General features: G+C 39.0%; 1 long non-coding RNA gene across 1 annotated transcript in view; it reads left to right on the top strand.

Moving 5' to 3' along the window:
* Window positions 1-1,017: 1,017 nt before the first annotated feature.
* LOC140620567 (uncharacterized) overlaps window positions 1,018-21,783 on the top strand; it is a 59,665-nt gene continuing 38,899 nt past the window's right edge. Inside the window, exon 1 of the long non-coding RNA XR_012020322.1 lies at window positions 1,018-1,140. This is a non-coding gene — a long non-coding RNA (uncharacterized lncRNA). The remainder of the gene's footprint in view (window positions 1,141-21,783) is intronic.

Genomic DNA, 21,783 nt, shown 5'->3' with positions numbered 1-21,783 from the left:
TGTTGGGCCTGATTTGTGAAACCACATACATACGTACATACACACATACATATACACATACATACATGCATACATGCCTACATCGTATGGTGTATGTATGGTGTGTACTTGTGTGTATGAATCCAAGTCTGGATATAATTCACTCACATTCCCATGGCCCACAAGACCATTTTGGTGCTGTATATTTTCTTCTTTTTGTATATTTATATACAAAATATATATTATTTTTAAATTTTCACAATGAAACAAAATGTTATTTTGGGGTTTTAAAAGATTTATTTTTATTTTAGTGAGAGAGCAGTGGGGAGGGGCAGAGAGTCTCAAGCAAACCTGAGTGCAGAGCCTAACAGGGGGCTTGATTTCATGACCCTAAGATCATGACCTGAGCCAAAACTAAGAATGGGTCGCTTAACCGACTGAGCCACCCAGGTGCTCCTTATTTTGTTGTTTTAAAACAACTGGTTGAATATTTGAATTATAAACCCGATCTTTAGTTCTGTTATCCTGGAAAGTGAAACAGATGGGCCAGGGACTATAACAGAAAGGAGGGAAACTGAATGGGGAAAAATTAGAGAGGAAGGCAAACCATGAGAGACTCCTAACTCTGAGAAACAAACAAAGGGTTGCAGAAGGGGACGTGTGTGGGGGGATGGGGTAACCAGGTAACAACAGGCACTAAGGAGGGCACATGATGAGATGAGCATGGGGTGTTATACTATATGTTGCCAAATTGAATTTAAATATTTAACAAGAAAAAGAAGAAGAAACAGATGGGCCATGTGGTGGTCATTGGCGCTACTACTACCCAGGTGAATAAAGTCAACACCTTGCGTGGTCAACCATCTTTGAAATGGAGTCCTTCCTCACACAGGGCAATCAACACTTATGCGAGCTTGGTTTGGACCAGATCTCTTAACATAGTTTAAGCAACTGCTCTGGGAAACTGCCACTAATGTTTGCTCAGGCTTCAATGTTCTCATAACACACCAGAGCAACCAAACAAGTGTATCGAGGAGGAGTAAATAGGACAACAGCAAAGTGCTCTCTGGAGAAAGATGCTCACATAAACGGAGAGTGGCCGGCATGTTACTCACTCTTATTGCAATCTTTAGATTGCATCCTCAAGGTCCTTCCTGAACCGTAAGTGGAATGAATTTTAGAAATGCAATTTACATTAACTACCTTTTACTTATCTATGGATGACAAACTGGGCTCTTGATAAATTTTCTCCTGTGTGATGCACTGTATGCTAATTGACTGGCTGGGTTAGAGCTCCCTAGTAAAGAACGTATGTTTATGAGTGAAACTCAATCGTGGCTTATTTTCATAATGATATTTTATGATGATGCAGCTGGAGAGAAAAGGTCTGTGGCACTTAGAAGATGTATAGGAGGTACTAGAGACGCAATATGTTTCTGTCTTGTCACCCTGTATTTGTATAGCATATGCGCAGTGTAACAATAAAAAAAAATGAATTAAAGCTGATGAGAAACAAAATGAGGTAAAATGAGGCAAGGGGAAAATAAGAGTAAAAACATCATATGGTGCCGATACAAGGTTAGTCCACTGCACACATGCCTTGAAGTTCTGTAGGTCTGGGGTTGTAGGTATTTGGGCACCAGTGGGAAAAAGGAAACCCGCCTTTTTCGTGACATACAGTGAACAAAATATTTAAAAAACACAATAACAAGCGTGTAGGAATCAGTATATTTCTGGTAGAGAAAACACTAAGAACAGTCCCTCGTGGGCTTCCTTAGGCATCGCGTTTGTAACAAGGTTACAGTGTGAGCTGAGCGGCCAAGCTGCTTGGGTTCGAATCCAAGCTCTGAAGTTTACCCTCTGCGCTATCCTGGGCAAGGCTGCAGGAGCTCCTTTGGGCTCTTCTCCTCCTCACGGATTGGGAATAACAATGCTCACTTTATAGGATCCTTCTGAGGCTTATCTTAGGGAGTCTGTGAAAGAATTCAGCATTCCTAATAGCAGCTCAAATTTAGTGACTTTCTATCCTGATGTAAGTAAAACAATTTTCACAATAATGTCCCCATTGATCAAAATAACATGTTTCTAAGTGCATACATATAAAGCGATAGCATCAGGGATTTCAGCTCCGTAACTGCAGTGCTACGGAGGAGCTGGAGGATGGAACACACCCAGGGGCTGGGGAAGAAGGTTTGGGGTGTAAATGGGGAGTACATTTAGGACTAGCTGGCACTTCTCCTGAGTGCGTTACACTGGCTTTTGCACAAAACAAACAAACGAACAAAAACCAGGTTCTTTACCAGATAGGTTTGGAAAATTCTAGTATAGTAAATGGAAGGATTTTTCTTGACTTCTTGAATTCTCAGAGCTCTTTGTACTCTGTGGTGTATTCTGAATTTCCAGAGGGGGACGAAATATGCAGCATTTGCCAAACCTGATTGACTAAAGAATTCTCTCTTCACTGAACAGGACATCTTGTGCAATTTATGTCCCAAGAGACACACTTAGGAAACGCTGATTGAGGGAAGCAACAGAATTGCACTTCCTCTAGGCAATCGGTCATAAATATTGTTTCTATCAACTGAGTTTTTGAGTTTGAATTTAGAGTTTGAGGGCAGCTATGGTCTGACTTGAGTGAAATGTGTCATTTCTCAGCCTATTCGGAAGATGAGCTAGACATTCTCTGGTAAATATTGAAGGGACTGAAGGGGATATGCATTGACTAATTTATATCATTTCATTTAAAATTTTTTTAAGATTTTATTTATTTATTCATGAGAGACACACAGACAGAGAGAGGTGGAGATATGGACAGAGGGAGCCTGATACGGGACTCGATTCCAGGACACAGGATCATGCCCTGAACAGAAGGCACACTCTCAACCACTGAGCCACCCAGACGTCCCAATTTATATTATTTTAGACCAACAAACTGGTTTTGTTCAGATATGTAAGTCGCTTTGTTCCCCTGGGTGTTGGTTCTCTGGTATTTTGGTGGAGTCTACAAATCCTGGAGGTCACCCCATTCCTGCTTGAGTACTCATACTACTGACGTATAGCATGTAAGTTTATACCATCCATACATGCATATCCATGCTCATCTTAAAAAGTCCCAAATTCTAAAGTTTTCAAAGGAGAAAGGTAGAAAGGAAAATTTCCTTCTCATTGGGCCTGTAATTTCTCAGCCCATTTCTTTAACTGAATATATAAATATATAGTTTAAAAAAAAACAGCATCATATGGTATGCATATTTTTTATACCTGATTTCTGTATCTTAAAAAAAATCCTATGGATCTTTTCTTTGCCTCTTTCTTTCTTTGGATCATAGATAAAAAGAGGACCAGTATAACTATAACATGTAATTCATAAGGAAAAATTTTCATAGAGATATGAATCTGAGAGAATTCTGGGTTGAGGATTTGGGGGCTCTTAGAGGAAATGGGGACCACCATAGTTCTTATGCTGGCAAAAAGCATGAAACGGCAGATTTTTAGGTGAGTTTGGTCAGTGAGGGGCACAATGAATATCTGTTATGAAAGTTCTTTTTTTTAGGCATTGAGGGTCATGATTTAAAACAAACAAACACAGTTTATATAAATTATAAAATGATGTCCATCAAAGCCACACTGAAGTTGCTGTTCCCTGTTTGTGAGAATGCTCACAGTTTTTTAAGACACTGGAACATTACAAACTTCCATGTTCTCTGGAAGTTAGTTAACATGTCAGACTTTACACAGGAGAGTGGAGGTCAGGAGTCTTGTGGGAAGCATCTTACCTCTTACTGGTCCAACGAGTCCCCTGAGATGCACAGGATGTTTACAGACACTTTCTGAGTTCATGCTTTGGGGCAGTAATAAACTTAAATTTTGCCTGGTTATTTCACCTGGTCCAAACATCAGGAGGTTTTGTCCTCCCTGATGCTGTGTGTGGCCAATCACATTTTCTGCTTTTCCAGCATCTCTCTGAAACTCACTGCCTGTCAGCCCTGATGAGCATTAACGAAGGCAATGACTTGTCATGTTTGAAGAGGTGCATGATATTCTACGGTTACTGCTAACTGGGGAAATGGATGACTTTTGTGCATGCCAGCTAATTGGTGTCGAATCACATCACCTACATTGCAGAGACAGGCACAAATCAGACAGGCAGAGGGTCAGCCCAGTCTCTGCCCCATCAGGACCCAGCTGGCATTTCAAAGCTGCTACTATTTTGCATTTAGGAACACCCCATCGTCATCCCCTGCTGCCTGTCCCACTCTAGAACCAAAACAAACTTTGCTTTAAATTGCCTTAATCTTCAGGTCAAATAAATTTCAGGGACCCAAATAACTGAACCCATATAATTAGTGCAGATGACAAGATGCCTTCCCCTCCCCAGTAGTCAACTCTATAGGAAGGACTGTGCTGAATGGAGAGCTTATGACAAAGGTTAATTATGACAAGGCAACAGCTTTGCTCACAGGGAGCCCTTTCCCCGTGGTGTTTTGTTGTTGTTGTTTGGTGCCTTGATCCACATGCACTCACGCTACTCATGTCTTAACCTTACAAGGAAAGAGGGTAAGCAATTCACTTTGAAAGCAACCTTTCCCTTACAGAGAGCCCTGTGAAATTTCCATTTAGAACTCTTGGAAAAAATGTGACTTCTTATTGAAAAGAAAGAGAGAGAGAAAGAGAGTGTGGCCTCCAAGAAACAAACAAGTTGGAGACCTGGAATCGAGTCCTGCATCGGGCTCCCTGTAACCCCCACTCAAATTTTCAGAGCACCGTCCCAGGAGCCTTTGCCACTGCCCCTTTCTACCAGGAACACACTTTCTGTACCATCTGGGCTCTCTCCCCTGCTGCATGGCAACATTCGAAAATACTCCTTGCCATCTCCACCTTGTTGAAAGTCCCCTCTGCTATCCTCTCCTACAGCATTCTGTTCTGGTACTTTATAGCATGTGTCCTAATCTTTATTTATTTGTATTCATTAATTTTCTAACTGTATATGATATGTTTTCCCCACTAGAATTCAAGCCCCCTAAAGGGACAGGGATTTTGCTTCTATTGTCACTACTGATTTATCATGCCACCCACAGAGTGGGGGCTTGATTAAGTGAAGAGGAAGAAAGGAGGAAAGGAAGGAAGGACAATAGTAAAGAAAGGAGGAAGGGAGAGAAAGGAAAGCTGAAAGACAATGAGAAGGGAGGAAGTAGGAAGGAAGAGAAATGATCATGAAACACTTTTGGATATATATAGAAATCTAGGGATCCCTGGGTGGCGCAGCGGTTTGGTGCCTGCCTTTGGCCCAGGGCGCGATCCTGGAGACCTGGGATCGAATCCCACGTCGGGCTCCCGGTGCATGGAGCCTGCTTCTCCCTCTGCCTGTGTCTCTGCCTCTCTCTCTCTCTGTGACTACCATAAATTAAAAAAAAAATAAAAATAAAAAAAATTAAAAAAAATTATTGAAAAAAATCTATTGTATATATATATACCACCTTTTCTTTTTTAAGAATTTATTTATTTATTCATGAGACACACACACATACACACAGAGGCAGCGGCACAGGGAGAAGAAGGCTCCCTGCAAGGAGCCCATTGTGGGACTCAATCTCAGACCCCGGGATCACGCCCTGAGCCAAGGCAGGCGCTCAACCACTATACCACATTTTCTTTATCCATTCTTCAGTTGATGGACATTTGGACTATTTCCATAATCTGGTTATTGTAGGTAATGCTGCTATAAACATTGAGTGCATGTATCCTTTTGAATTTGTATTTTTATATTAAGTAAATATCTAGTAATACAATTGCTGGGTCGTAGGGTAGCTCTATTTTTAACTTTTTGAGGAGACTCCATACTGTTTTCCAGAGTGTCTGCACCAGTTTGCATTCCCACCAACAATGTAAGAGAGTTCCCCTTTCTCCATATCCTCGCCAACACCTATTGTTTCTCACGTTGTGGCTTTTAGCCATTCTGACAGGTGTGAGGTGATATCTCATTGTTGTTTTGAATTGTATTTCCAGGATGATGAGTGATGTTGAGCATCTTTTCGTTTGTCTGTTAGCCATCCATATATCTTCTTTGGAAAAATGTTCCTTCTACCCATTTCTTAATTGGATTATTTGTTTTGGGGGTATTGAGTTTTATAAGTTGGATACTAACTCTTTATCAGATGTCATTTACTTAGGTATAAAAAAGAAAATTTGGGGGGGTATTGCCTGGGTGGCTCAGTTCATTAAATGTCTGCTTTTGCGGATCCCTGGGTGGCGCAGCGGTTTGGTGCCTGCCTTTGGCCCAGGGCACGATCCTGGAGACCCCGGATCGAGTCCCACGTTGGGCTCCCGGTGCATGGAGCCTGCTTCTCCCTCTGCCTGTGTCTCTGCCTCTTTCTCTCTCTCTCTCTCTCTGTGTGACTATCATAAATAAATAAATTTTTTTAAAAAATAAATAAAAAAATAAATGTCTGCTTTTGTCTCAGATCATGATCTTGGAGTCCCAGGATCCTGCCCCGCATCAGGCTCCATGCTCAGCAGAGACTGTTTCTCCCTCTCCCTATGCTCCTCCCCCACTCATGTGCACACAGTCTCTCTCACTCTCTCTCCTTCCCTCTCTCATTATAAATAAATAAAATCTTTTCAAAAAGAGATAGAAAATTTGGCTGATAAAAAAAAAAGAATGAAATACTGTCATTTGCAATGACATGGCTAAAGCTAGAGAGTAACATGTTAAGCACAATAGTCACAGAAAAATACCATATGACTTCACTCATATGTGGAATTTAAGAAACAAAACAAGTGAGCATGGGGAAAAAAGAAAGAGAGAGACAAACCAAGAAACAAGTTCTTAACTACGGAGAACACAGTGATGATTACCAGAGAAGAGGTGGGTGGGCATGAGTTAAATAGATGATGGGGATTAAGGAGTGCACTTGTCACGATGAGCACGCGGTGTTGTATGGAAGTGTTGAATCACTAAACTGTATACCTGAAACTAATACTGCATTGTATGATAACTAATTGGAACTGAAAAGAAAACTTTTAAAAAAAGATATAGAGAGATCTACAAGAGGAAATTTAGTATAAGAATTGGCTTGCATGATTATATGTTAGAGACTAGGAAGTTCCACAATTTGCCCTGCATGACCTGGAGAACCAGAAAAGCTGGTAGCATAATTTAGTCCACATCCAAAGGCCTGAAAACCAGGGGAGTTGATGGTATGTATAGTCCCAATCTCAGTCTGAAGGTCCAAGAATCAGGAGCACCAATGTCCAAGGGCAGGAGAAGATAGATGTCTCCTCTCAAGCAAAAAGAGCAAACTTGCTTTCCTTTACCTTTTTATCCTATTCAATCCTTCAACAGATTAGATGATGACTACCCTGCTTTGATGAGAGCAATCTTCTTTACTCAGTAATCTTTACTCAGTCTACTGATTCAAATGCTAATCTCTTCCAGAAACACCCTCACATACACACACAGAAATAATGTTTACCATCTCTCTGGGCATACTTCATCCCGGTCAGGTTGACGCATCAAGTTAGCCATCGTATCCGGTGTGAATAAAATCTCAGGACCACCTATACGTCTGCTAGGGGCTGACTTGTCTGCTGTCATCTGGCTGAATATTCTGTCTTAATCTGGTTTTGGATTATGGGATTAATGGCAACTGTTCGCACTGTTAAGCTTGAGAGTGGAAAATTTCTGAGCTTCCTTTTATTGTTCATGCATTTGTCATCCCTTATATATATAACAGAGGAAAAAGTCAGCTGTGGGATTTAGAGTGGGAGCATTCAGCATGGGAGGTCTTGGCAGGCAGTCATGTGTGTACTGAAAGTGTGGAGAGGGGTGACAGAAAATCAGGCATCTCTTTCCAAGCAGCAGATTCTAACTTTTATTCTAAATTCACCCCTCTTGCTTCATGGCCCCCTGTGTCAGGTTGGCTGCCGGTTTTAAACACCAGTTTAATTAATTTAGTCAGAGATTTACAAGAAGAAAAATGAAAGAGAACTAAGCCAAGTGCTTAACTTTAATTCAAAATGAATTACTTGATTTCTTTTAAGGAAAAGCTCCTTAAGCTTCACAGAAGCAGTGGCAACTCTTTTCAAAGATACATCTTAATAGGTGGTTATTTCCATGTGACTTTTAGAAGTTGCTGTTCCTCCAGTATCAGCCTAAAAAGTTTGCATGAGCACTTTTTGTTTTGTATTGTTTTGTAACTGCTGTGGGAGGGGAATTAAGTGCTTCAGGGAAATACTAAAACCCCTGCTCTAACAAAATATTACCTTAAAGGATGATGCAGTGTAGTATGATTTCTGCATTTGAGATGCTAAAAGGTGTTGAGATTAGAGCCCATTGTGGTCACCTAAAGGGCTGGTCTGAAAGGTCCTGACAAATTTACTCTTTTGAGATGCTCTGGAGATGTTATGCTGTGTGTGGCATGTGAGACTTGCTTAAGGAACTTATTAAAATGTAGATACTGGATCCCAACCTGGGGGATTTAATCTAGTATGTAAGGAATAAAGCCCAGGAATTTTTATTTTTCAATATTACAGGATACTGTGATATGATTAGTGGTTTAGAAACACTGCTTTGGGGGATTGGAAAATAAACAACAACAACAACAACAAAAGAAAATTTAAAAACCAGTATGACATAATCTCCGTTGTGTATAAATCTAATAAGTGAATCACTGCAATCGCCATTGAAACAGCCACAGTACCCTGGTGGCTCAGCAGTTTAGCACCTTCCTTCAGCCCAGGGCGCAATTCTGAAGACCTTGGATCGAGTCCCACATCAGGCTCCCTACATGGAGCCTGCTTCTCCCTCTGCCTGTGTCTCTGCCTCTTACTCTCTCTCTCTCTCTCTCTCTCTCATAAATAAATACAATCTTTAAAAAGAAAAAAAAAAAACAGCCCCCGATTAGGCAAATGCTCAATTAATTGGATGTGATGTACTACTTAAGACCCTACAAGGCTCCCTGAATCTTTCAAGATCCCCTTCAAATGTCTTTTCTCAACATTCAAGACTTGTCATGCCTTAGAACAATACTAGGGGAAAAGAGCTTGTTAAAGATGTAGATTACTGGGCCCAGGGAATCAGATTTCTTGCTCCCCCCACCCCCCAGGATTCCGTCCCTTAGTAAGTTTCCAGGTTGATTTAGTTGTGTAGCAATATTTGAGACCTTCTATTTAAGATTTTCTCCAGCCTGTTTCCCACCCCTGGTTGCATTCCCTGTGGCATTAACTTGGACCTACTTAAAATTCCCTCAATACATTTTTTTTTCCAAGTGTTCTGGGATTTCCCACCATATCTTCCACCCAGGTAACACTTGGTATCTCTATGAAACTTAACTGAGGCCTCTTAACCTTCCAGCAAGCCTCTTGTTCTCCTAGCCTGAAAGCCCCGCATCTGTTCTGTGCTCTTAGAGCATTCTCTTCATATCTCCAGCTAAAATCTAACTTACTGAATAGCCATTGTCAATTTCCTTAAAATTCTATGAGACCTGAGAGCATGTCTCATTCAACATATTCTATATCATCAGTGATCAACACAGGGCTTGAATACATGTATGAACACTTGATCTAATGCTGCTGAATGAAAGAGCTAGAAGAATAATACAGAATGGTTAACAAACAGGTGGGCATAGAAAGTTGTAGTTTTATCTATACAACTTCAAAATATCCTTGATTGGAAAAGTTTTTATAGGGTTGAGTTACTCTGGGGTTGTTGCCTGGAAGAGGTGCATATGGAGCTTTGCCTTGACCAGGGGATATGGTTAGAATAAAGGGACCAGTTGATATAATCTGTGGGAGAAAGTTTGAACTCAGTATGAATAGAATAAAGAAAAGAATGAGGACTACAGACTCAAAGGTCTGGAAGGAGATTTTATTTAGATGTGGGGGCTAAGAATGCTGATTTGCCTTATGGTTCTTAGTTTTAGCTCTGAGAATGTCACCTGAAGATTAGCTTTATCTGTGTAGCCTTTGCTCACTTGGTATTTCATGTGGACCCTATGATTCTTTGCCCCCATGGACAGATATCAGTGACAATGATCTATCATCCTATAAATTTTTCTTTTTACTCTTACTCGCCTTGAGGTAATTCAGCTCCCTGATTTACAGCTTGTTTTTTTCTATCGAATGTCAGTAAGATGTCAGACGATGAAGATTTCAGTTTGTTTATTTTGTAAAGAAAGCAAATGTCTTGATATAGAAAAACAAGAGGGAGATTGAGAGAGAGAAGAATGGGAGAGGTAGAGATAAAAACAATGAGAAAAAGAAAAGTTTGACAGACTCTTGGCATATTTATTTCAAGCATGTTTATTTCCTAAAGAAAATTGAGCTAGAGGTGGATGTATCATATTCACTTTCCCTTCAGAAGCCATAAGCTTTGAGAAGTTTTGAGATGAATAGAAGTTTTCAAAGAAAGAAAACAGGAATGTATGTTGAAGAGGGTAAAGTGGATTAACAGGCAGACCCACAATTTATAGGTAGATGGCTTTGCATTTTCTAATTGCTTGTATAAAAGTCAAAAGATTTATATGAGCTGAAGAGAAACCATATTTTTCTAATTGTTTTTGTAGCCAACAATCTTTGGTTATAAGCTCACTTACATTGTCAGGGCTCTTCTATCAGCCCCTGGAACTCCTGCATATCATCACTTTTTTCTTGTGTACAGGAACCCTTGCCAGGCTCTCTCTATCCAAGACCTTCTTCATACCCAGGATTCAATCCACTTACAGGTCATACCATTTCAGGTGGCATTTGGGGGCCTCCCCATGGCCTTCAGATTAAATTAAGTCTAGAGAAATTGAGATTTTTGTGGGCCAAAAACATTGAACTTCATCATTTCAGAAGACAAAGAAAAAAAACATGAGATAACTCATCTCAAGCAGATGATCCTTGAACTTCTGTAATATTGGAAGACCAGCTGGCTTGTAGAATAGAAGTATAGTAAATAATTATTAATATTCTTCCTTTTTCAGCCTTCCAGATCTTGTTTCTAGTCTGTCATCCCTCTGTTCATCTAGATCTGAAACCTAGAAATCAACTTGAACATTCATCCCATCTATCCAATTTGTCACTCAGTTTTGTCCCTCTGAGCTCCTCCATAGCTCTCCAGTTCAGGTCCCTTTCCTATTGCTGTTCTTCTTCCCTATGCAATTTCACTGAGCTCGGTGCAGCCACCCTCCCGCAGTTCTCTCTGCCCTCCTTTCCCCTACCTCTGAGTTCATTCTTCCTAGTGTTCTTAGATTTATGTCTACTAATATAGGCATAGGATTATGTTATAGCTTTTAATAGTTTCCATCTCTTTCCTCCCATTCCTTCCTCTTCACCCCCAGGACTTCTAACAGATCCTAGTCAATGTCAGGCAGTCTTACCTGAAAAATTTTCCTCATGCTGTTAATGGTTATTTGTACCATACATATCATCTGTTTTTACTTGCCCAACCCCTAAGCATTCTGCAAGATTTAGCTCCTCCAGGAATCCTTGGAGATAACACCTCCTCTGATTTGCCTACATTTGTGCTCCAAGAACACCCTGAGCATAAGGAGATTCAGTAATTACCACACCAAATTAGAACTGCATTTTGTGGTGTTGTGTTGTGTTTTGTTTGGTCTGTTTCCTTCACTAACTACAAGTTCCTTACAGACATGTCTTTCACCTCTGCATCCCCAGTGACTAATATAATAACAGGTCATTTGCAGAGCATTGCCTACTATCCTTTCAGAAATCATATAGGCTTCATTGTATGCGATTCTGGTATGTCTGATCTTGGACCATTTAAATCTAGTGATAGGCATAAAACCAGATCATGTTAATGAGAAGCCTCCCCCAAACTGTTTTGAGAAGGTTTGGGAAAATACATTCTCTTCTTCTAGAGTCCAAAGCTCTAAGAACACCTGAGCTGAACATCCCATGTTTATTTTCCTTTTCTGAATGGAGAAAATTATCTTTAATAAGACTGAGGCCAATGCTCCAAATCAAGCAGAGCCTGCAGCCACAAAGAGGGATGGAATTGAGACAGATAGAGAAAAGGTTATTTTGACCCTCTCTCCAACATCCTGGTTGCAGCTATATATGAGATTTTTCCATAGCCCGAATTTCAGCTATGTGAACAAATAAATAACTAGAAGTACTGTCACTTGATAACAAAAGAAATGAAGTGATCAATTAATGCTTATTGAATGGAGAAGTAAAACAAAATCTTCCACAAGATAAAGGAAGGGGAACAAGTTAAGGATGAGGGAATCAGAAGATATACAGCAGTGAATTAAGAGAATACTTATCCTAGAATAGATTGTTTTTTAAAAACTTTATTTATTTATGTATTTATTTATGCATTATTTGAGAGAGAGAGAGAGAGAGCACATGTATGAGAGAGAGTGAAAGAGTGAGCATGAACAGGGGGTGGCAGGAAGAGAGAGAAGCAGACACCCCACTGAACAGGGAGCCCCTCACAGGGCTTGGTCCCAGGACCCTAGGGTCTTGACCTGAGCTGAAGGCAGATGCTTAACCTGACTGAGCTACTCAGAGACCCCAACTTGCCTGATAATAGCTTATAATATAGGCAGGAAGATGGTGAATACACTGAAGGAAAAAACACGTATAAATTAGTAGATTATGGACTGAGGACTCTTGTTGAAGAGACCGAGAGCAATCTGAGTGGCATGAGGATTTAGGCATAGATATACTGCTTATAGACTGACAGGTCAATGATTTCTCTGAAAGGAGGAAAATCAGAATTTAACATCATAAAATGCATTTTGTTAATTTATCTTATGGTTCCACTTTTAACTGAGGGTTAAATTTTCAGTATCTCTGTAGAATTGTATCCTGACAGATATATATTCAGAGTTGTACTTGCGGTCAAAGAACAAAATGATGAAACCCACCAGGAATGGGTTCAGAATACAGTGAGCCTGACCGGGTCCCGTTTGTCATGGTGAGTGAAATGTTGTAAACAGACATTACACTCAGAAGCTAACTTCAGCTTCTGACCCTCTGTGACTGCAAACAGCCAAAGGAAGTTCACAGCTAGAATGAAAGGGGACAGCAGCAGACATGGCAACTGCGTCCCCTGTCTGCCCTTCACATGGCAATTCTGGGAACTCATATCCATTTCCTGACTCTGTCGGCTTACATTTGCACACACAAAGGATAGAAAAACCCCTTCCCCCTCTAAATAGGGATGGTAATAAATAATAAAAATGAGTTGGTTCTAGGCAGGTGCCTATTCTGTATGTGGAAGTCAGTCAGAAGTCTTAAGACAGGGATATGAAACATGCTTACGTATCACACGGGGTGCACACACTTACCATGAATCATTTGGTTAAAAAGCTAGTTATAAGAATGGCAGAAATAAATATCTTTTCTACTAAGAACCAAGCAAGCAAGAAGGGAGAAACTGGGGAGCAAAACAAGTAGGTAGTTCCAGAGGTAAATAGCCAATTATTTCACTTTTTTGTTAAATATTTTTATTTACTTACTTCAGAGAGAGAGTGTGTGCATGCACACAAGCTGGCAGAGGGGCAGAGCGAGGAGAAACAGACGCCCTACTGAGCAGGGAACTCAATGCAGGACTCCATCCCTGGATCCTGGGATCATGACCTGAGCCAAAGGCAGACTCAACTGACTGAGCAATCCAGGTGCCCTTATTTCACTTTTTGAGATCATAAAATGTTAACCACTTCATCATCAGTTTCAAACTATACAGTAAAGAATGTAAACATTTATTTAAAAAGAAAGTGAAATATTTTTTTCTAATGTGTGACCAACTAAGGAAGACGTTAGAAAACAGGGTTGAGTTGAGAAAGAAGATCAAGCAAAGAAACAATCTTGAAGTTTTTCAAAATTTTAAGTGACAGAGGTCAGATAGTACTCAATATCTAATACTAGTATAATGTTGCCTGTTTATTGTAGAGGGAAAGCAAACAAAGAACAAAAACTACTACTTTAACTAACAAAGTAAAAATAAATGAAATTTTAGCATACGAAAAGAACAGATGTTGTCAAAACTTATTTTAAACATATTTTAACTTTTCTCTGAATTTAAAATATCCAAAAATGTTTAATTAATTTTTTCAGACTTCCAAAGAGGGACAAAGTATTTTCCCATTCTGTGAAGTTTTCTAAAGTATGCACAGCTGTGGAAAAAAAAGTTCTATTTCCATAGGGCAGCCATCTCATGTTTTAGAATTTTTAAGATCTTAGTGCTAAAGACTTGTTTCATTATTATAAGCATCTGTGGGCATCAATGGTTTCACGCAGTTGACCATTGTCCAAATGATAGAATTACAATGTTGATAATTGTTCTGTAAAGCAAGGGCAGTTGTGGTGGTGTGGTGTGATATTGGAAATCCCCTACTGTTATCCAAGCAGCGTCAAGTCAGATCTTAACAAATTCTTTCTATAATGAGGTACAATCCTTATTGGTTTGCAGACAATTCTTCATAAAGAATCCTTTTATTTTGCATAACTTTGGAGAACTCTATGTCACCCTTCTTTAGGGAAATCAGGTTTGGAAATTTACTCCTAAATTGAGAGGGAAAACTCCTGGATATTTTACTTTAAGAGATCTCAGTGCCTGGGAAGTCCCTCTGTCTCAGCAGTGGCTTACTTTTAGTAAAGCTTCACTCCTCCTAGGAAGTTGCTGTGTCTCTTCATGAGACAGTAGACAAAGTCTTTTTAAAAAATGTCACAGTGTGCATATCATTCCTCTTACATTGGTGCCTCCTATCTGCCAGCAAGTTAAACTGAAGTCTAAACCCCACCCATCTGACCTTATTATTGGTTACGTCCCCCTGTGAAGATTTGTTTCTATTCACTGCCTCATTAACATGTCCAAGTCCCCTCCAACCTTGCTATCATTTCCTGCCCTGGAACATCCTTTCATCTCTCTGCCTATCTAATTCCTATACCTATAATTTAATTCTCCATTAATGACTTTCCAAACTGCCTAAGTCAATGGTGACTGTTAACTCACATCATGGAAATGCTTAGCATATAATTATTTTTTTTTATAATAATGTGTTTAAGTGTCTCTGAATTTATCATTTAGAAACTCAAGAGCAGGGGCCAAGCCATAGAGATCTTCCCCAGCTTTCAAAGAATTATGTGTTAGGCAAATACTAAAACGATCAGGAAATATTTAAAAGCTTTGTGTGTATAGTATATTTATGTAGGATGTATGTGGGGGTGGAGAGCATAAACTCTCTCTGCAACCTTAAATATTTTAAGTCATTGACAGTTCTGAGTGACAGCTAGAAGTATCACAGAGAACACTTGCCAGATGTAAAAGCTGAATTACATTACTTTGTTGGTATAGTTACAAGGCACAGGATAATCATTAGAAATCACTGCAATGTGTAATTTCTGTATGTGCATACACATAAGTACACATTGTCTAGCATTGTGGGTAGTTTGCATCCTGCTTTTGTTCCATTGGTGTGTGTACTTTGCTCTCTAGGAAGCCTGGAGGACAAAATGTTACCACTAATTTGCTAACATTATTGTGATTTATGTTGCAATACAGAGAGTGAGAACAACCTTCAGAGTGTTACAAAATTTCATCATTTATACAATAGGTGTTCTAATAACCAGAGATGCTCAAGTTTAAATGACCAGAGCCATAACCTGAAGGCAGCACCTTTCCAATGGCATATCTCTGATATGGATGGAGCCTCTCCTTCACCACATAAATGGACACTTACCATGCCCAAAACTTCTCAATTTACTATCAGTTCAACCCAATGGGGGCTGAGTAACTGGGTTACCCTTCAAAAGTCCCTGTCATTTTAAAATGTTGTTGCCTGTATGAATAATCACAATAAATGTGCCTTAATAATTAATTTGCATCCATTTAACATAAAATTATGCCATTAAACCTAAATTAAATGTCTAGCTCAGGATCTTAAGGGAGCTTATTACCACCCCCTCCCCATGCAAAATCCCCTTTCAATTAGAAGTCTTTGCTGCAGTAATTGTAATAATAATTGCACCAACCGGCTTACATTTCTCTCTTATCATCCTGAACATGTCTCTCATCTTGGCACTGTAGGAAATCTTTGTTTTGGCAGGATATTAGTGAAGCGTGTTGTAGTTAACACTAATTAATTCATGTTGGTCTCTTCACAATCTAATGAAACAAAATTAAACCTGTAGTTTGTTCATTTGGTTCATATTTTCCAAATGAGACACCTAATGGAGATTTTGTAAAGGGCATGTCAGCTGTACATAGCTAGCCTCTTTGTGATTTCTTTTAGCTTTCCAAAGGGAAAACCTTGGATATGCCAATAATAATGATAATGATTATATCAGAAAAAAGGAATAAGTTGCCATGGAGTGGATGAAGATTTTTCAAAACCAATTTTTAGCTATGAATTTTTATAACCAGGCAGCAGCTTCTCCTTATAATTGATGTTCAAGAATGAAATTAAAGAGCTAAAACTGTCCAAGGCTTCCTTGCTTCTATAACATAGGAAGGCTTAGATCTGCACTTCCAAAATAGTTTTGAAAATTCAATAATTATTTAAGTAATTAATTTTTTTGGCTTTTGTTATGAGAATCTACAAAATTAATACCCTTTTGGACTTCATGGGGGTGAGTTTTTCCATATTCACTTTTTCATTTGCTTGATTTTTCATTTTTCTTTGGTTAATGAAGAACTTCCTTAGAAATACCAATAGTAAAGTTGGTTATAATTTCAGATATTTACACATTAGATCCTGCAAAATATAGCCAAAAGGCAATTTAAAGAAGATTCACTTATTTTTTTACTAATATATTCTCAGCAAGCCTAATCATATATATACTCTGGAAACTACTCTGATATTGGTCAAGTTACTTTCTGGCTATGTTTCTATTTCTCTCTCTTAAAAACTGAGCATGGTCTATATAACCTTTCCAGACTAAGAATGTGAAAGTACGTGATTCAAAATGCAGCCAAACAGTAAGCAGCCAAAAATTTATTCAGAGGAAAATTCATAGTCCTATAATTTTAGCACTTGATTCTTAAAAAAGTAATAATAGTTAATACTTACGTTACTTACTATATGCTATGCACTATATAAATGTTTTACAGATAGGATCTCCTTTAGAAAAGGAGACTATAGCTGCCTCCTTGGCTAAACCAGAAGCCCAAGCACTATGCTAATATAGTGAATCCAGAAGAAAGAAAGATGGAAAGGGACTAACATCTAAGATGATAAGAAAATACCCAAACCCAACCAAATCTTGTACATTTTGAGGCCTTGCACCAAAGAAAGTACAAAAATACATATAAGACTATCTCTACCATCAAAAGGCTTTCCAAAGTAGCAGAGATAGTGTGTAATTATTGATGGGTTTCTAGAAATAATAAAGACACATAAGTTGTGTAGAGAGCTCAGAATGTTACCTGGGTATAACCTATCACCTGCAGTCCAGCACAGTTCTCTGAATTCTCTATAGTGAGCACTCTATTTTGTTTAATGTCATGACACGGGCAGCCTGGCAGCCCAGCAGTTTAGTGCCACCTTCAGCCCAGGGCCTGATCCTGGGGACCTGGGATCGAGTCCTACATCGGGCTCCCTGCATGGAGCCTGCTTCTCCCTCTGCCAGTGTCTCTGCCTCTCTCTCTCTCTCTCTCTCTGTGTGTGTGTGTGTGTCTCATGAATAAATAAATAAAATCTTAAAAAAAAATGTCATGACATTGTTCTCCTCCCACAATTAAAGTAGAAAAACACAAAGTTCTTTTCAGGTCCTCTCTTTCCCTAGACTCCCATGTCCCATCAGTCATCAAGGGCTTTGTTTGTACAGAACCTTTAACTTTTCAAATCATAATTCTTGACTTCTACTCTGTTTTGATCTCAAGACTTTCTCGCAAACAGAGAGCCATTATTACTATTGTCATTTAACTGCTGCTTAAAAAAGAAAGGCTCCAAAATGTGGACTGGTTTGTGTCATATCATATGTGATAGTATTAGATCAAAAAATTGGGATCCAGGGCAACCCAGATGGCTCAGCCATTTAGCATTGCCTTCAGCCCAGGGCAAGATCCTGGAGACCCGGGATCGAGTCCCACGTCGGGCTTCCTGCATGGAGCCTGCCTCTCTCTGCCTGTGTCTCTGCCTCTCTCTCTCTCTCTTTCTCTGTCTCTCATAAATAAATAAAATCTTAAAAAAAAGAAACTTAAAAAAAATTGGGATCCAGTATAAAAACTCATTATGCATGGCCTGAGCAAGTATCTATACCTCTTACTTCTCCCATCTGCTAACCTGTAATTCCTCACCTTCCCAGGACTCTGTTTAGATCTTCAGGTCCCCCAAGTATAGAGAAGAGTATGCAACCATCTGTAATTCAAAACAAAAATAAAACCAAACCATAAAATAAACTGAAACAAGGACAATGTAGACCTAAGCTTCCCCAGGACAATTTTGACATTTGAAAGTATTAATGATCATATTGTTTCCATTTTTTCTTCATTTAATTGGTATTCCTGCATTATTGGTGTTGTAAGTACATGCTAATCTTCTTATCAATGAAACTATTAATTATACCACTACCTTTACATAGGATGCCTTTGTACTAGGAAAAAAAGTTATACATATCGTATATGCATGTATCATATATAAATATATAATTATATTTATATTGTAAATGTAAGTATAATTTACACATGTGTAATATAGTTTCTATACATGTTATATAGTTTATATAGTTAATAGTTTCCACTCCTATTACTTTCTTTCTGTCTCTTCTACTGTCTTTATCTTCCCTCCCTCTCTCTCTCCTTTTCTCTTTCTCTAGCACACACACACACACATACACACACACACACACACACACCATTCACACAAACACAAAAGTAGCTTGCAATTTTTCTGGCGTGTTTTACCAAATTCTCGGATGGCATTTTCAAAGCCACAGAATTCCTTTTTCATTACCCATGTTATATATGCCATGTATGTTAAGAAAGAGCCCTAAATTTCCAGACAAAGAAGCCTGAGGTAGCTGGGCTTTCCTAAGCAGAAAAGCTCCACTTGAGGTTGGTCTAATTTAATATTTACATTGCCTACTCTAGAAGGCCTTTCTTTTCATGTAAAGACTGAAAAGATTTGGAGATTCCAGTCTCAGTTGCTTTATCAACTAGTTGCTATTAATTTCCAGAAAGAAGATAGTAAGTAGCTAGTTCCCAAGATTCAGCAGTTCTTCACTGAATGCCTTGGGTGCCCAGCACTATGCTGAGCATTTTGATAGATGAGTAAGACAGGCAAGGGCTCTCTTACTCATTCAAAGGAATTACAGTCTAGTCATGGAAACCAGATTTCAACAAAATGAAAGCAACAATAGGAAGAAGCAATTAAAATGTAATCAAATGCTACATTTTAATTATTTAGACAATTTTTTGTAGTATGAGTTCAGAGACAGAAGATGCTAAGGATGATAGCCATCAAGGAAACCTTCCAGAAGGACTTCAGCAAAGGCAGCTATACTCACTTCAATTCCTGTATGGTACATCACCATTGCAACCAATCAGATATTTTTAAGTACAATTAATGCAAGTATCTATTTATATAAGGCACTGTGTACAACTTATTTGACCACCATCATTGCAGAATCAGTATTTCTTAGTCCTATTAAGCAAATAGCAATATAACTATGCAGTTATACCAGGCCATCAAAGAGGAGCCTGTACAAACAGGGACTCCAGGCCAGGTTTATATGAGACCCATAACGGACCTCATATATGGCCAGCAGGGGTCTCACTTCCCTGGTGAACTAGCTTCTTAGCCACTGCTCAGGTCTCCATATATTTGCTGGGCCAGAAAAAAATGAGAAACACCAGGCTGGCTGCACCTCATAGAGTGAACTCAGTCTTCCTCAAGGTCTCTGGTAGCCCATTGCCTAAGTAATTGCTGGAACAGGAGTCTGGGAAACCCACTGCAGAGAGAAACTGATTTAAGATTCTATTCTGCTAGTGATACTAATTTTACCTATCCATAGAACCCAATTCAGCTTGACCAGTTTGTTAGTGCACCCCTTAGTGACCCAGATATCATCTCATTGGCGACTTCTCTTTGATCCTCTCTGCTTGCCCTACACTTGTAAACAGGATGGCTCTTCTCTGGATCCATCTCTCTCTTCTGTCTCCTCACAGATGCTTGCTTCCCTCATTAGGACAATGATTTAAATCTCTTAACCATGTTCAGACTCTATCTATAAGCTTTCAGTTTTATTACTGCTGTATTTTGGCCATTGAATAAAATAACACTTTAAACTTAAATGTTGATCCAACTAGGTAGGTCTCTAAACAATGATCCATGATATGTATGTGCCATCCTCTCAGATTAACATGTTTTCCTTCTGAAATCTGCCTCTTTTTTGGAGTAATCATAGCTTGTTAAAAAGGAATAAACACATTCTATATTAGCAATCCCTGAAAGAGCCTGGAAGTGAGGAAGCTGCAAAAAGCTGTTTGTAGGGTCAAAGTATGGGTCAAGCTAGCTCAGAGCGCCTCCCTTTGCACTCTGGCCTTCCCTTTGACAAGCCTGGCTTGCCTCAGTCTCTTCTGGTTACAGCAGTTGAACTTGATCTTGCCTTAGAAATGAGTGATTTCTGTAGGCATGTGAGAACTGCCCTTGAGATAATTCAGCCAATACGGGAGAACCTCATGTCTCTCAGTTTACCTTATCATTCTAGGTCAGAGGAACTCTAACACATTCTCCCCCCAGTCCCTGTATTTCTCTTTCAACATGATAAATTAGATGTCAGGTTCTTTAGAACTCAGGAATATATGCTATGCCAGGCACCTAATAAATGCTGGAATTATATTCACCTTTCTATAGTCCAAAACCATAAGAGTCAACCCTTTGTTATTGGTGGCAGCCTCTAAAAGAACAGACTGTCTTCAACTTATTTCCCTTTGGATCTGGACCTTAATGTATTAATATATTTCACTGTCATTATGGTTGTTAGTTCAGATTCTGAATAAAATTTATCTTCTCAGAACATATACTTGTATCTAGACTGCAGATCCTAATAGGGGTGGGGCAACTAACCTGGTAATAAAAAAAAATAGCAAATCAGTTCATATCAGTAGGGAACTAATAAATATTTATAAGACAATTGATTATCAAATTATAAACACACATATTAGGGAGACCTCTAACAACATATTCCAGATTTTTTGAAAGTTGAAAATAAACATAAACCCACAAAAGAACCAAAAGAAAATATGGATCAATGTTTATCTGATTTCTGGGTAAGGAAAGTCTTTGTAGTAATATATAAGGTGTGGTGCTAGAAGGTAGAGTCCAAGAATCAGGACTCTGGCCTCAGACATACCTTGCTCTGAAAGCCAGATCTGTCTCTTACTCACTCTATATTTGGATTGTTTAATCCTTCTAAACCTTAGTTTCTGGGGATTCCTGGGCGACTCAGCAGTTTAGCACCCGCCTTTGGCCCAGGGAGTGATCTTGGAGTCCTGGGATTGAGTCCCACATCAGGCTCCCTGTAAGGAGCTTGCTTCTCCCTCTGCCTATGTCTCTACTCCTCTCTCTCTTTCTCTCTCTCTGTGTCTCTCATGAATAAATAAATAAAAATCTTTAAAAAAAATCCAATATCTCTTTCAAACATGCAAGAGAAATATTCTCTGATGAAAAACAAGCATAGATCATCACAGACAATTCATAAATCACAAACCAAAATCTGCATACAATAGCCAATACTTAAATCTAGTCAGCCTTACAAGTAATTAGACAAATACAAATTCTAAAATAACATTTTTTACCCATAAATTTGAAAAAAAAAGTCCTATTTGGGATATGAGGAAGGAAGCAATCC

The sequence above is a fragment of the Canis lupus genome, chromosome 29, assembly GCF_048164855.1.
Source record: "Canis lupus baileyi chromosome 29, mCanLup2.hap1, whole genome shotgun sequence".
Taxonomy (NCBI): domain Eukaryota; kingdom Metazoa; phylum Chordata; class Mammalia; order Carnivora; family Canidae; genus Canis; species Canis lupus.
Note: the sequence above shows the minus strand (reverse complement) of the source record. Positions and strands in the feature narration are given on the sequence as shown.